General features: G+C 46.8%; 1 pseudogene; it reads right to left on the reverse strand.

Annotated features, from left to right (window-relative positions):
- Positions 1-332: 332 nt before the first annotated feature.
- Positions 333-2,557, reverse strand: LOC136539601 (uncharacterized; annotated as a pseudogene).
- Positions 2,558-15,689: the final 13,132 nt, after the last annotated feature.

Raw genomic sequence — 15,689 nt, forward strand, 5'->3', positions numbered from 1 at the left:
AAGGGTGGTAAAGATACTTGGATAAGTAGTTTCTAAGCAAAACCTGCGACCAAGCCCAAAGCCTGACTTTTTTAGCCCTTGTTTGAAAAATATTCACATTTAGATCCGTAGAGGTTTGCTTTCATTTTATCGACCTGAGCTCGGCGTCGGGTTCAGAATCATTTTCTACGTAACGTTAACATGACTGCTTACGTAGCGTGGACGAGGCACCACCTGGCCAGAGCTCGGCGTTAATGGCTATGGCATCGCGCTCGGCAGAAGATCAGAAACCAAGATCGACAGCAAGACATACTGTGACGTCACGTAGAATTACAATTGCAAGAATACCCAACTCCAGCGTTTCAGAAATATATTAGGCGCACAAGATCTGATGATACTTGTGTACAGTACATTTTTGCAATTCTTACAGTTAGTTATACAGTAGCAATACAATTGATGAGCTCAGCGTTGCCACGGAGGGCGCTTCCTCTCATCGATCTGTACAGAATACAAAGCCACTGGTAGGGGGAGGAGACGAAGTTAGTTACAAACAAAACCCGCTGATAAGCCATGGTTGAAAATACCGTTAGTTGATTTGGTGTGTTCGTCGACTGAAAAAGTAAGGCTTACTGGCTGCTTAAGCTAAATCTTCCACTCTAACGATACGAATCCGCCCGATCAGTCCCGTTGCCCGCAGTCAGAAGAGAGTCACATCTCCACCGTCCAGTGGATCTTGTCGTCGCGCCGGCGGGTGCACGCGGTCCGCCACGGCGGCGACGCGCGCGGGGTGCACGGCGCCGGCCTTGACGCCGCGCGGCGGGAGCTCGCCGCCGCCGCAGGGCTCGCTGCCCACGGAGTCGCCGCGGCGGATGTCAGCGGGCGGGATGAAGCAGTCCGTTGACAGGCCCGGCACGTTGAAGGCGGCCTCCTGGATGGTCCACGCCTCCTCCATCCGGGTCTTGGTGTGGCTCATGGCCATCTCGCCGAACCGGAACAGCGTGACGGCGGACCGCCCCGCGTGCGCGATCACCACGCCGCCGTCGTCCACGGCGCGGTAGTCCTCCAGGAAGCTGCTGATGGTGGTCTCCCAGTACACGGCGTCGCCGCCGGCGTGCGGCTGGATGCGGGTCAGGTGCGAGTCCTCCACGTGCACCAGCAGGCCCGTCCGCTGGCTGAAGTAGCCGAACAGCACGTGCCGGATGATCTCCGCCGGCCCCTCGCTCCGCTGCCGCAGCGTCTCCGCGTCCGCGCACAGCTTCAGGATGAAGCAGTCCTCGTCGCCCACCTTCTTCTCGCCCACGCACCGCGCCTCCGCGAACAGCCCCGCCGTCGACAGCGGATCCAGGCCCTGGATCGAGGGCGCAAGGCACACAATGGCGACTTGTCGGTTAGCACCAAACCAACCAGTGGGCAGTGGCGGCACTGTCGTCGCCTCGTGGGATTCATTGCTCGGGAAGGGAATGCTACCTGGAGGGCGCGGCGGAGCGGGCGCACGGGGCCCTTGGCGGCGTGCGCGCCGAGCCACGGCGTGTGGCGCCACACGAGGCGGCCGTTGCATCCGGCGCGGACCTTGCTGCCGCCGACGGCGAGCTCCACGTACCACATGTCCGGGGACATCCGCCAGAGCACGAACCCGCCTTGCTCCACGGCGGCGGCGGCGGCGGCGGAGCCCCGGTTCTTCACGACGCGCGTGGCCGTCTCGAACTCCGACGCCACCATCCGCACCTTCCCCATCGCGTACGCGTTCCACACCGACCGCAGCACCTTGGCGCCGCCCGACGCCGCCATGTACTGCTGCAAGATGTACTGCGCCGACGAACATTCCTGCAAATTGCAATGCGGTAAATAACAGATCGAGCACCGCCGGCGGAGTCAGGACCCAAAACGCTGCCGCGTTTGTCAAAGCCAAGCGCGAAACAGAGGAGATCCAGCCGAGGCGTGTGCACTGACAATGGGGGCGCCCTTGACGGAGAGATGCGGCAGCGGCTCGGCGGCGGAGACCGAGACGGGCGCGAGCGGCGCGCCCATGACGCCGAGGAGGAGGCGGAGGTCGGAGCGCCGAAACGAACCGTCGCCGCCGCCGGACATCAGCGGGGCACGGGTCAGGTGGCCGCGGACCCACTGCCCGAACCCGTCTCGCCGTCCGGACTCCTCGGCGAACGTGTCGTCCTCGGCGACGTCGGGCCCTTCCATGAGCGGCGCTAGGACCTCGCCGGCAGGCCGCAGGCTGCCGGAGTGGGCGACGAGCGGGTCCGGCGCGTACTGGGCGAGCTCCTCCGGCGGCGCTACCGCCACCGCCTCCGCCTCCGCCGCCGCCGTCTTGCGGCTGCGCGAAAGCAGCAGCGACTTCCCCCGGGACCTCGCTGGCGAGAGGCCCCGCACGACCTCCCCCTTGAGCGCCGAAAAGAAACCCTGCTTCCTCTCCCTCTCCATTGCCGCCGGATCCCGAAAGAAATGGCAACTAATTAGCAGTAAGGAAAGGTTTGCATCAAGAGAAGGGAGCGGTACGGCGAGGAGTAGTGGAGTGCAAGACTGCAAGTGGAAGGGAAGGGGGAGGAAGAAGCGCAGGTTGATGACAAGTGAGGGGTTTGGGGTTTGTGACTGGGAGCTGGCTGGGGGAGACGGGGAGTGGGAGAAGAGAACAAAAGATAAGAGGCTTTTCCCTTTGTACCATTAAAAAAGATGGCCCTTTCCTACAGGCCACTAAAAAGTTCGGACTTACTTGGGTGCCATGACACTTTATTTCTTTGCCCCCCAAGCCATTCCGTCCATTTTCGCTGGTAACAGTGTGTAACTGGGAGGAGAAAAGACCGAAGTGCCCTCAGTCTAGGAGGATGAGTAAAATTACCGTTTGCCCTGTGTGCCACTCCCTGACCAGCCCTTTTTTTCCGGCCCGGGGGCTACCTGCTGGCCATCCATCATCCGCGGAGCCGATTCCGTGGCGTCCAGCCAAGCAGGGCGATGCGACTACGCGAGAAAACAGTGAGTGGCCCCTCTCATCATTCACGCGACGACCAAACATGAATACGAATGACCAGACCAACAGCAACAGGAGTGCACACTACTTCACTCAAAACTCTACACGTACTCCTCCGCCGTGCCCTTTCTTTGCCTTTCCTGATATCCGGCGCAGCATCTCGTTCGAACGCTAGCTTCAGCAGAAAGGACTTGCTCAGAAAAAGAATGCTTGCTACGACGTATGCCAAGATTCCAAGCATAAAAAGCGCAGGATTCCTCCTGAACTTGCTACACGTCGCTCATTTGCGGGGTATAGGTTTACTGCAATGCTACTACTCCTACTCCTCCAGCGGTAGTCGTTGGGCAAGCATTGGTTTTTGGCTGCGATGATGGCACGCAACACGTTAATTTGGTGCAGTAATTAGGATTAATCGATTACCCTACCGTTCAGTTTTGTCCCATCCAATAAGTTCCAGATCCAAAAGGAAAGCTTCCCGACCTGAGCAGCCTCATCTCAAGTCGATGTAACAAGCAACGGCAACATGTAATTCTAGTATAGTACTATGTTTTAGTATATTATATCTTTAAACAGTTATAGATAAAAAACTTAAATTATGAAATATATTTTTATAATAGATTAATTTGGAGTTATAAATATGAATATGATTCACTAAAATTTTGATTTATTTGGCACGCTACCCAGAAGGAGTACCATCACCACACCACCAGCGACGCGAAACGAAAAGCTGTGATTTGGACTCACGCCGCCGAGCAAGCAGCGGTGCCCGACCTGTCGTGCGTGTCCATAAGCGAAACAGCGGTGCTATATGTGTAGGCATGCCGTACGCACAGCACTGGCAGACTATCTAGTGACTCCTACTGTACCTCACGCGTGAACGCCTGGCTGATGGATCGATCATGCAACAGTCAACAACAGCAAAAAATGCAACGTTTTTCTGGACGGAGGGAGTAGACAGCCAGCCTGTGTGTTGCGTTGCATTGCATTGTGTGGCCCTTCCAAGTCCCGACATCAGTACTTGCAACTCTGACACGACGCAGCAGGAGCCACTTGTGACATAGTACGGCCTGCAGCTGCCGCGTGACCCAGCACGAATTCGAGATGGCAGTGAGGAGCATGGAGCGAGAGCGCTGCAGTTTGAGACTGACTCTGCCGGACATGGGATCAGTGGTTGTATAGATCGCAGCCATTCAGCCTCACTGGCCACTTTGCGATCTGCGCCTCCACTTCCTGTGTGCCGCCGGGTCCGTGACTCACCGAACGGAACCTGCCAACCAATCAAACACACAGGAACACTGGAACAGGATGGCAGAGCTGCCTGCAGGACAAAAAACAGTGGCATTCCGTTCCATTCCCGTGGCTGCACCTGCACGTCCAACAAGTGCCCGACCTGTCTGTCAGTCAACCCGTGGCGGATCACACTTCTCTCTGCCTCCACTTCCTGTACGTGCCAAAAGCCACGGCACCAGCCGACCGTTGCACCCAAAAATTCGGCAGTTCGGACGATGATGAAGCGTCCGATCACTCCGGCCACCAATCCACCAGAGTCCAGACCAGCACCAGGCAAACTAGCTGCCTGATTCGCTCCGCGGATGATGGATGGCCAGCAGGTAGCCCCCGGGCCGGAACAAAAAGGGCTGGTCAGGGAGTGGCACATATGGCAAACGGCAATTTTACTCATCCTCCTAGACTGAGGGCACTTCGGTCTTTTCTCCTCCCAGTTACACACCGTTGCCAGCGAAAATGGACGGAATGGCTCGAGGGGCAAAAAAATAAAGTGTCATGGCATCTAGGTAAGTCCGAACTTTTTAGTGGCCTGTAGGAAAGGGCCATCTTTTTTAATGGTACACAGGAAAAAGCCTCAAAAGATAAAGGAGGGGGAGCAGAGGAAGCCGTTTGGGAGTGAGATCGCAGTCGCAGGCCGAAAGCGAAAGGAAAAGTGGCGAGGTGGGATGTCGGGGTAAATACTCCATTAAGATCTACTGTATCTACCCCTTGGCAAATACTCCACTGTCTCTATCTCGAAAGCATTCTAAAATATAAGTCACCGAAGAGTTAAAATTTGTCTCAGATTATAAAGCGTCATGGTGTCGCCCTCAACCATTGAGATCTATCTCTTGGCAAATTCCGTCTCCATCCTCAAAACATTCAGAAATATAAGGTGCATGTGAACATATGCCTATGTGTGTTGAGTTATGATAATTAATTGTCAAGAGATGATCGAGCTTCGTTGAGTTTGAGACTAACCTAGCGTGAGTGTATAGGTAACATGTCGCTTGGCCGTGTTGGTGTGCAAGTGTGGAGCATAGAGACTGTCGACGGACATAAAAAAAGGTCAAGAGATGTGTCATGTCAATAGACTGGGAGCGTGAAGGACAGACATGTGGCTTAGACTGAGTGGCCTAGGTGGTTGGAAGACTGACCGTGGGTGGCTAACACTTGGGGACATCGACAAACAAGTGTACATATGGAGGAGTAGCCTGTATTGACCAAGTCAAGGCGACGGTTAACCAAGTCCAGTAAAGGCGTTGGAGAACTTGGTGATCGGGCGATCGAGGACATGCTGTGATACGTGTCGAGATCGTGGAGGAGGCTTAGAGGATACACTTCTCCGGAGGGGTTGGTGGTTTGGGCATGAAAACCACCGGTGGACGGTTTTCGGGTTTGGGTCTCAAAACCTAAAGAGTGCGAGATGGATTCGGAGGCGACACGTGGTGTTATCACGAAGCTTGCATCAAGGCAACGCAGAGTTGTGAAGAGCCCGTAGCCATAAGATGCATCGATCAAAAGTTAGACCAGTTTGTCTCTAGGGTTAAGTGGTTTAGCAAAAATATCTAAGGGCATGTTAGAGATCGTGTAATAGCTCTATAAATAAAAGGATGGTTGCCCATAACAAGCCCATCTCTCCATATTTAGGTTTTCCCAGTCTTTAATTTTTAGTTTTTAGTCTAGAGTCTTGAGAGAAATTCGTAGACAAGAGTTTGAGTCCCTCTGTCTATGTAATCCTTCATCCGTTGAACTTGGAAAAGGGTCTGAACTTGGCAAAGAGTTACTACAATTACATTATCAACATATATATTTTGTTAGTCATCGAATATCAATATACTTTACCATGGTGTGTTGCCCATTAAGAAACACTCTTTCCTCATTATTGTTAAACCCAATCGATATACACATTATTACCTATATTTATGTACATCCAATTGGCTTTCAAAACTTTCCTTGAGTTATAGTGGTGGTTTGGTGTTTTCTACATGACCGATAGAGAGAAGTGATTTACATGTAGATTTAGGAGTTGATTTAGATTATTTTCAATAAGAGAAATTTTACAGTTTGCTTGTATAAAAATAAGAGTCATCCGGGAAGAACCAATACAAAGAAACTTGAATTGTGGGCCAGAATAAAAAAATATGGATTTAGAAATAATTTCAAATTAAATGTGAAGGGTACAATAGTACTTTCAAAAATATATGGGCTCTCTCTTATCGTCTCTGACATCTCTTAGCGGGCACGGGTGCTCACCGGCGCTCAGCACCCTCGGCTTGTTCGGTTGGCTGGTTCATATCGTTGCTGGTTCATTTACGTGAGAGAGTGGTACTGCTGGCTGGTTCGCTGCTACAGTGCTCATGGGAGGGGGCTGGCCAGCCAGCCCAGCCAGCCCCAGCCCAGCGAACGAGCTGTTGTGGACAGACCCTGCAGCTCCTCCCTCCCCTAACTAGCGCAGGATCTCTATCGTGGGCGGGCTCACCGGGAGCCAGGAACCAATTCAAAAGGGTGGAGGGCAGATTGTTGTTTGATGGCAAGGACTCCTTTTTGCCAGATCAGAAGGGCATCAGGAGGTTCATGAAATTAGATTTCAAGCCTGCCGTCGAGCCTAGATTCCCGTCACATGATGTCGAGAAAGTTCTGCAGGCATGCGGCGCCGACCCCTGTCTAGCGGACGCTGAGCACTACTTGTCTACTGGGTGGCGCCGAGCCCAAAAAAACGCCTTCTAGAGGGCTGCAGGCAATGTCACGTAACCAACCAATTTATACAAGTATAAGTACAAGGATAGCTCGTAAGCGGTCGTACTGTCATACTTGAGCCCATATAAATCCGTCGTCGAGTAGATCCACGTACAATCAAGATCGTACATGATAACATATATGCCACATGTTATATAAAGTTCACAAATACAGTTCAATCATCAGAGTACGAAATAAGGTTATTACAAATCATGTTCGGTAAATAGTAGCGGAAGCAAATTAAAGTTTGAAGCGAACATTTATCATCATAGTTCAAATACAGTGCCAACTCGTGATCACACTCCCACAAAAGCACATAAGGAGGATTAATAACAAATGTCTGCCCAGGGCTCACTCATCATCCACAGCGGGACAAAAGCAATTTTTACAATAGCCGTGATAACTGTACCATTTGCAACAATCGGAATAAAACCCTGAGTACGAGAAGGTACTCAGCTAGACTTACCCGTCATAAACCAAAAATAAGGTGACTCCAAGGAATATGCAAGGCTTTATAAGTGGAGGTAACTTGACAACATTTTGCATAAAAAGCGACTAACTCAGTTGTACAATTATAATTAGGTCATCAAATTAATTATAGCTATTCATCTCTAGATTAGCAACTAACATGTGCCAAATATGTGGTATATCATTTAGTAGCATATAATAGTAACCATAGCCGGTGTAGTAATTCCATGTTCATCCGAACCATCATATTTCATAACACAATTACTACAATGTTGGCACTAACCAAGTTTCTCGCTGTCCGGGAGAGACGACGATTCGAATCGACTTCAACCAGCTGGGAATTTATTCCCAACACAAACCCAGGCAGACCAGATCAACGGTCACTTTAGGTCACTTTTGGTACAACTCAGGTACATATTTCATGGGTTCGACCAGCGCCGCATAATCAGGGACAACCACTGCCAGGACGATCAGGACTACCCTGTCCTTGGGCTCATGGCTGGTTCCCCGCACATCCTTACTACCATCCAGAGTGCGCACTTTTATAAAACAGGGCCTGGCGTGACTTGAGCTACTGGGCTTCATGGTCGGAACAAGTTATCCGGCCAGCTAAGTGATAGGCATGCGTTCAATCTTGTTAGAAGCGCCAACAACGGTACGGTCCTTAACCAGCACAGACAAAATTACATGAGTCAACCTACACATAGACTCTGCCCTGCCTCCATTTACATTACTCCATGGTTCTTTCCCACGATAGCAAATATTGTCAACCATGCTTCGATATCCGCATATATCTCGCAGGTGACAGGAAATCACCTGACTTCTATCAGTCTATGCATGGCTAAGCATATATTCGATCCTTGACCTACATAGGGTTAAAGGTATGTGTAACTGGACAAGGTAGTTCCATGCATCAAGTGCTTCCAATCAACTCTTATAACCTAATGCATCAAACATAAAGGACTCAAGTAATATTTTGTAAAATATGGGAGACTTAGAATGCTCCGGGGCTTGCCATTGAGGAAAGAGGTTGGCCGATGATCCGAGCACTCAGGGGTATCTTCGGGAGTCTGCTCCTCTTCTTCTGGAGCTACGGTTTGAGGAGTCTCTTGCTGACCCTCCTCCTCTTCTTCGTTGAACTCCAACAACGTTATCTCTTCGAACGATCCTATATGCATGGGCATAGAATAAGATATCATGAATGCATATATGATGGCATGTATAATATGATATAATGTGATGAATGCATCCTCATAGGTGTTTTCAATAGCATGGTATTAAAGTAATAACAAGTGAATCTTATTCTACTGAGTAGGTGCATATCTCTTCTCTACTACTAAAGCAAATACTTCTGTAAATCATTTTCTGGACTACAAGACATCACCTACTTGTTTTGGCCCTAACTGGAGTTATATACATCAAAATAATATGGTTGTGGACATTCTAAAAATATTATGAAATCTCCTACAACTTTTTTTTAATCAACTTAATGTGGTTCAGCCGTTATCTAGGTTAAACAATTCAATCATTCAAATCTATCTAGAGAGCAAGCATTTTAGATAGTAGACTTCTAACAACACTAAATCTTAAATCATAAGGCGTATGACTATAAAAATTTAACACAAGGTAGATCAGTAAGTTATCTACAACTTTGTTATTAACAAGTTTTACAGAAAATACCATTATCATCATGAAATTATCAACTCAACCAAAACTATACATGTAGCCATCTAGTCGAATTATAAAGCAATAATTCATTAGTTGCATACAACCAATTGCTTTTAAGCCTTACTACTAACATCAACAGTTCATATGTATCACAAGTACCATAGAAAACATCATGATCAAGCCCAATTTATTTATTTAAATGCCTTTATTAATTTAATGAGATAATTAAGTGAAATAACAAACACATATCAAATGTGCACAATAAATTCTCCAAAAATTATAATAGCTTTCAAGTGCTCCCAATAGACTACTGTAAAAATTTCATACCATTTGAACATGTATAACATTCTCTACAAAAATAACAAGCTAGCAAGTTTTATTTTAGTAAAAATAGTTAACCCTATAGAAGAGTGTCAAGAAATAGATTTTATATTTTTCTTAGTTTTATCATAGTGCCAGAATACTATGCAAAAATTTGCATGGCAATAAGTTACTTATTTTTATCCCAATAAATTTCCTCAAAAAACACCATTTATTATCCCAATAAATTTCCTCAGAAAACACCATTTATTAATAGATAAACAGAAAGACCCTACTTTAATCAAGTTTACTACCAGTTTATTATTTTTCCTAGCTAGAGCATGTCAACACAAGATCAGCAAAATTGGAATCACAATTTGATCACTTTCCTTGCTCAAGTTATACATTTTACAAGATTGCAAACATTCAAAAAGTACTTATCTATCTACATTTTATTCACCTAGAAAAATATCAAAAATAGTACATTTCATATTTTTATAAAATACTACACTTCATGAGGAATCCAACAAAATTTAGTTCATCAAAATTGGACAATCCTAGCTCTAGATATGATTTTCCAAATTTAGCATAAAATCTAGAAAAGAAATAAACAAAACCCTAAACTATAGTCGTTGACGCATGGGACCCACGGGTCAGCGGGTCCACCTGTCAGCTGAACTGAGATAGGGGAGTGGTTTGACCGGTGCTAGCTCACCTATGGTGAGCTTTTCGGTGAAACCAATCCCACAATCTTGTTGCTCACACTCTCCCGCGTCGACCGGTATAGGTGGTGGAAGCGCGGACGCACCAGAGCGTGCTCGTCGCCGGCCATAGCGGCATGGTGGCGCTGCGCGGAGGTGCACCGGCCATTACTAGCCATGGCAAGGCTTGGTGAGAAGCGCATGGGCTCCGCGGTGACCAAGCGAACCTACCGAGGCTACCTAGGTTAGTTGGGAAGCGCCGACGGGGTTCGTCCACGTGCGCAGTGGTGCGGCGGCGAGAGCACGACAGGGCTGTCGTCGTGTTCAACGTTGGCGAGGCTACGATTCGCTGTAGGGTCATGCCAGAAGCTAGGCCACACCCTTATCTAGCCCTAACATGAAGAAGATGTAAGAAGGAGCGATGGAGCCAAGCAGCGGCGAGCTCACCGTGAAGGCGGCCATGGAAACTAAGATTCCGATGAGGACAAGAACGGCGAATTCGCCCTCACCATGGCTTGCCTGGCCCTACAGCTAGGTCAAGGAGGTAGAGAGGAAGACGGCAAAGCTAATGGTTAGCTGGAAGCGGCAATGGTGCGGCGGTGAGGGAACAAGGTGACGATGAAGCAGTGTGGTGGCTCGGCGGCGAGAGCGCCTCCACTGTGCACGCGAGAGGGAGCAGTAGAGAGGGAGAAAGTGCGATGGAGTGAGTGAAATGAGCAGCGTAGCTTCACTGATATCGCACACCAACCTATCATGATGGGGGTCTGGCATTGGCTAGCGGCGGCCACGCGGCGACCAGGCTCTACGCTCGGTCGGCCACCCACGGCGCGACGACTGCGGCCATCAGCGCCCGACAGTGTGACTGACAACGCGAAATGAGGATGGTTAAGCGCTTAATCCACGATGAATTAGTGGCTTAGTGCACGACGTTAAAACAAAGTTTGTAGAGCTATGTAAGGGCTACAATATTGCTGTAGGAACCATCTCCTAGTTCGCAATGGTTAGGATGTTAAATCATCTCAAAGTTTGGCACATTGAAACGGTGAAATCAATTTGACTTAGAAAAATTTGTAAGTTCCAAAAATAGTACAATGTTGATACTTGTGAACCCTATTTGACCATGTTAGGCACAGAATTAGGCCTTGACCCAAAAATAAAAGTTGTTGCTCTAATCAAGTACTACAACTTTGCTTAAGGGTGCACTACCATGCAAATAATCTAGGCTATAGTTCAACTTAGGTCAAACATACAACTTGAAAATGATGAGTTACACTATAACCATGACTTAGAAACCAAACTAGCCTTAGTCATGAATACCAAAGTTGTTCCATGTGATATTCTAAACATGTTTAAGGTACTTCTAGGGTCCCACAACATTTTAGACATTGGTTACATATAAACCCTAGCACATGTAAGGCATTTTAGCGACAACACATGCAATATAAGCCAACATAAAGATAATAGTTGATATGCTAATGCTCATGAATGATAAAAAATGCTTGTGCTCATGCAATGCCAAGGCTAAATGCATGCTTAACACCTAGGGTGTTATAGCCCCTCCCCCTTATAGAAATCTCGTCCTGAGTTTTGCAAGACCTACCATTCTTCATAGAAAGTAGGATAAACCTCACGTAAGTAATCCTCCCATTCCCATGTGGCATCTTGTTCACTGTGGTTATTCCACACCACTTTGTAGAACTTAATGACCTTGCTCCGTGTTACTCTTTCTATCTCTTCTAACACTCAGATTGGTTTCTCTTCATATGTCAAGTCTGATTGGAGCTCAATGTTGGTGGGTGCAATGGCTTCCTTAGGTATGCGAAAACATCTCTTCAACTGAGAAACATGGAAGACATTGAATATAGCACTCATCTCTAGACGAAGTTGTAACTTGTAAGCGACATTTCCTTTCCGTCCAGTAATCTTGTATGGCCCTACATATCTAGGCGCAAGCTTTCTTTTCACTCCAAATCTCTATACTCCTTTCATGGGTGACACTTTTAAGTATACATAGTCTCCCACTTTAAAAGTCAGTTGTCTTCTTCTTTTATCAGCATAACTCTTTTATCTTGACTGAGCTACTTTCATATGCAGTTGGATAATGTGCACCTGCTCTTCAGCTTCAGTGACAAAGTTAATGCCAAAGTATCTTCTTTTGTCAGGCTCAATCCAATTCAAAGGAGTTCTACATTTCCGGCCGTATAAGGCTTCAAAAAGAGCCATCTTGATGCTTGCTTGATAACTGTTGTTGTAGGAGAACTCGGCTAAAGGTAGCCATTTCTCCCATGAACCCTTGGAAGATATAACACAAGCTCTCAACAAGTATTCTAAGATCTGGTTCACTCACTCGGTCTATCCAAAAGTTTATGGATGGTATGCTAAACTTCTGATTAGTTTAGTCCCCAAAGCTTGGTACAAGTGTTCCCAAAAACGAGATATAAACTATGGTCCTCGATATGAGATTATGGTTCTGGGTACTCTGTGTAGTCTCATGATCTAAGAAATGTACAACTCAGCGTACTTCCCAACTAGATACCTTGTGTTAACTGGTACAAAATGCGCTGACTTGGTGAGGCAATCTTTAATGACCCATATGGAATCATGACCTTGCTGTGTCATCGGAAGGCCTATAATAAAGTCCATACTTATTTCTTCTCATTTCTAGCCTAAAATAGGCAATGGCTAAAGTAATCTGGTAGATTTCAAATGAACAGCCTTTACTCTACTACAATTATCACACCTAGCGACATAGGCGGCGATTTCCTTCTTCATCTTGGTCCACCAAAAACGGGTTTTCAAATCTTGATACATTTTGCTACTACACGGGTGGATAGACAACTTGGATGAATGAGCTTCATCTAAAATTTGATTTCTAAGCTCACGGTTTTTTGTTACCACAAGTCGGTCCTCAAACCATAGCACACCTCTTTCATCTAACCAGAAATGTTTGGTTTCTTGTTCTTTCATCTTTCTCTTGATGTGAAATATACCTACATCTGTCTTCTACGGTTCTATGATTTTGCTCTCAAGTGAACAACTGATAGTGATATTGTGTAGCACAACAGGATGTAACAAATTAAATCCATCCTCTAACAATGTTTCTAAAGTGTTCCAATGAGATTTCCGACTAACTGCATCTGCTACAATATTGGCTTTTCCTAGATGGTAGTGCACTTCCAAATTGTAGTCCTTGATCAGCTCTAACCATCTTTGTTGTCTTATATTCAGCTCAGGTTGAGTGAAGATATATTTGAGACTTTTGTGGTCAGTATATATGTGACATACTGAAAGGTCCTAATGGCTAGAGGAGGTGAATAGCCTAATAAAATTTCTACAACAACACTTAACAAAAGGATTAGACAATTATGAGGCGAAGCGAGTTTTGCGCTAGCCTACCAAAATGCAAGCCACCTACCACAATTCTAGTTTAGATGGAGTATATCCACACAATAGCTATATCACTACACTAAGTTAGTGTGCTCTCAAATGCTAACTAAAGAGCCACACTAACCAAACTAACAAGCTCTCACAACTAGTTACACTAAAGAGCTTGACAACTAGTTTGCGGTAATGTAAAGAGTAGGCAAGAAGGTTAAACCGCCGTATAGATGTATGAACCAATCAATCACAAGTGTGGATAACAATGAAGACCAATCACCTCGGAATGAAATGATGAACACAATGATTTTTTACCGAGGTTCACTTGCATGCCGGCAAGCTAGTCCTCGTTGTGGTGATTCACTCACTTGGAGGTTCACGCGCTAATTAGCATCACACGCCAAACCCTCAATAGGGTGCCGCACGACCAACACAAGATGAGGATCACACAAGCCACGAGCAATCCACTAGAGTACCTTTTGGAGCTCCATCGGGGAAAAGGTCAAGAACCCCTCACAATCACCACGATCAGAGCCGGAGACAATCACCACCTTCCGCTCAATGATCCTCGCTGCTCCAAGCCGTCTAGGTGGCGGCAACCACCAAGAGTAACAAGCGAAATTCGTAGCGAAAACATGAACACCAAGTGCCTCTAGATGCAATCACTCAAGCAATGCACTTGGATCACTCCCAATCTCACTTATGATGATGAATCAATGATGGAGATGAGTGGGAGGACTTTGGCTAAACTCACAAGGTTGCTATGTCAATGAAAATGGCCAAAGATGTGAGCCATAGCCGGCCATGGGGCTTAAATAGAAGCCCCTATGAAATAGAGCCGTTGTACCCCTTCACTGGCCATACTACGCTCTGACTGGACACTCCGGTCATACTGACTGAACCCTAGACTTAGCGTCCGGTCCACTGACTTTTGCCACATGTCACTCTGAGTTAAAACTGAATCGTTAGATCACAACGGCTAAGTGCTGACCGGACGCTCTGGCAAAACTAACCGGACGCTAGAGCCTCAGTGTCCGGTCGAGTACAGTAAGGGTCCAAATCCATTTTTCCTCGACCAGACGTGTTCGGTCCACCTTGACTAGACATAGCCCAGTGTCCGATGGAGTACCCTAGCTACTGTACCACCAGGTCAGCATGACCGGACACAGGCAGTCAGCGTCCGGTGCATTCAGATCCAGCGTCCGGTCACTTGATCGACGCTGGCATCTCCTCTGTCCCCTTCACCCTTGCTCAATTGTGCTAACTACCAAGTGTATCACCTTGTGCACATGTATTAGCATATTTTCATAAACATTTTCAAGGGTGTTAGCACTCCACTAGATCCTAAATGCATATGCAATGAGTTAGAGCATCTAGTAGCACTTTGATAACTGCATTCCGATACAAGTTTCACTCCTCTTAATAGTATGGCTATCAATCCTAAATGTGATCACACTCTCTAAGTGTCTTGATCATCAAAACAAAATAGCTCCTACAAATTATACATTTGCCTTGAGCTTTTTGTTTTTCTCTTTCTTCTTTTCAAGTTTAAGCCCTTGATCATCGCCATGCCATCACCATTGTCATGTTATGATCTTCATTAGCTTCTTCACTTGAAGTGTGCTACCTATCTCATGATCACTAGATAAACTAGGTTAGCACTTAGGGTTTCATCAATTCACCAAAACCAAACTAGAGCTTTCACATACGTTTCCCAACAAGTAATGTCTCCATATCTTTCATGCATGAACAACTGCTACAAGCTCTAAATTATGCGTAGGGTAATTGACTTCATGCTTTCTCAACTGCTGAGAAGCATAGGCAATAACTCTTCCTTCTTGCATAAGCACACACCCCAAACCTATACCCGATGCATCACAGAACACATCAAAAGGCTTTTCAATATCGGGTTGTGCTAAAACAGGAGTTGTAGTTAGCAGGGTCCTTAGGGTGTGAAAAGCTACTTCACACTCTAGGGTCCAACTGAACTTTTCATCTTTCTAAAGTAGTCTGGTCATGGGTTTAGCTATCTTAGAGAAATCTGGAATTAAACGACGATAGTAACCTGCTAACCCTAGAAAACTCCGAACTTCATAAACCAAAGTCGGGGCCTTCCAATCCATGACCTCTTGTACTTTAGATAAGATGTGACCCAAGAAAGGTACTTTGCTCAACCAAAAATCACACATGCTAAACTTGGCATATAACTTATG

The sequence above is a fragment of the Miscanthus floridulus genome, chromosome 2 (genome assembly GCF_019320115.1).
Source record: "Miscanthus floridulus cultivar M001 chromosome 2, ASM1932011v1, whole genome shotgun sequence".
NCBI classification, from domain to species: Eukaryota; Viridiplantae; Streptophyta; class Magnoliopsida; order Poales; family Poaceae; genus Miscanthus; species Miscanthus floridulus.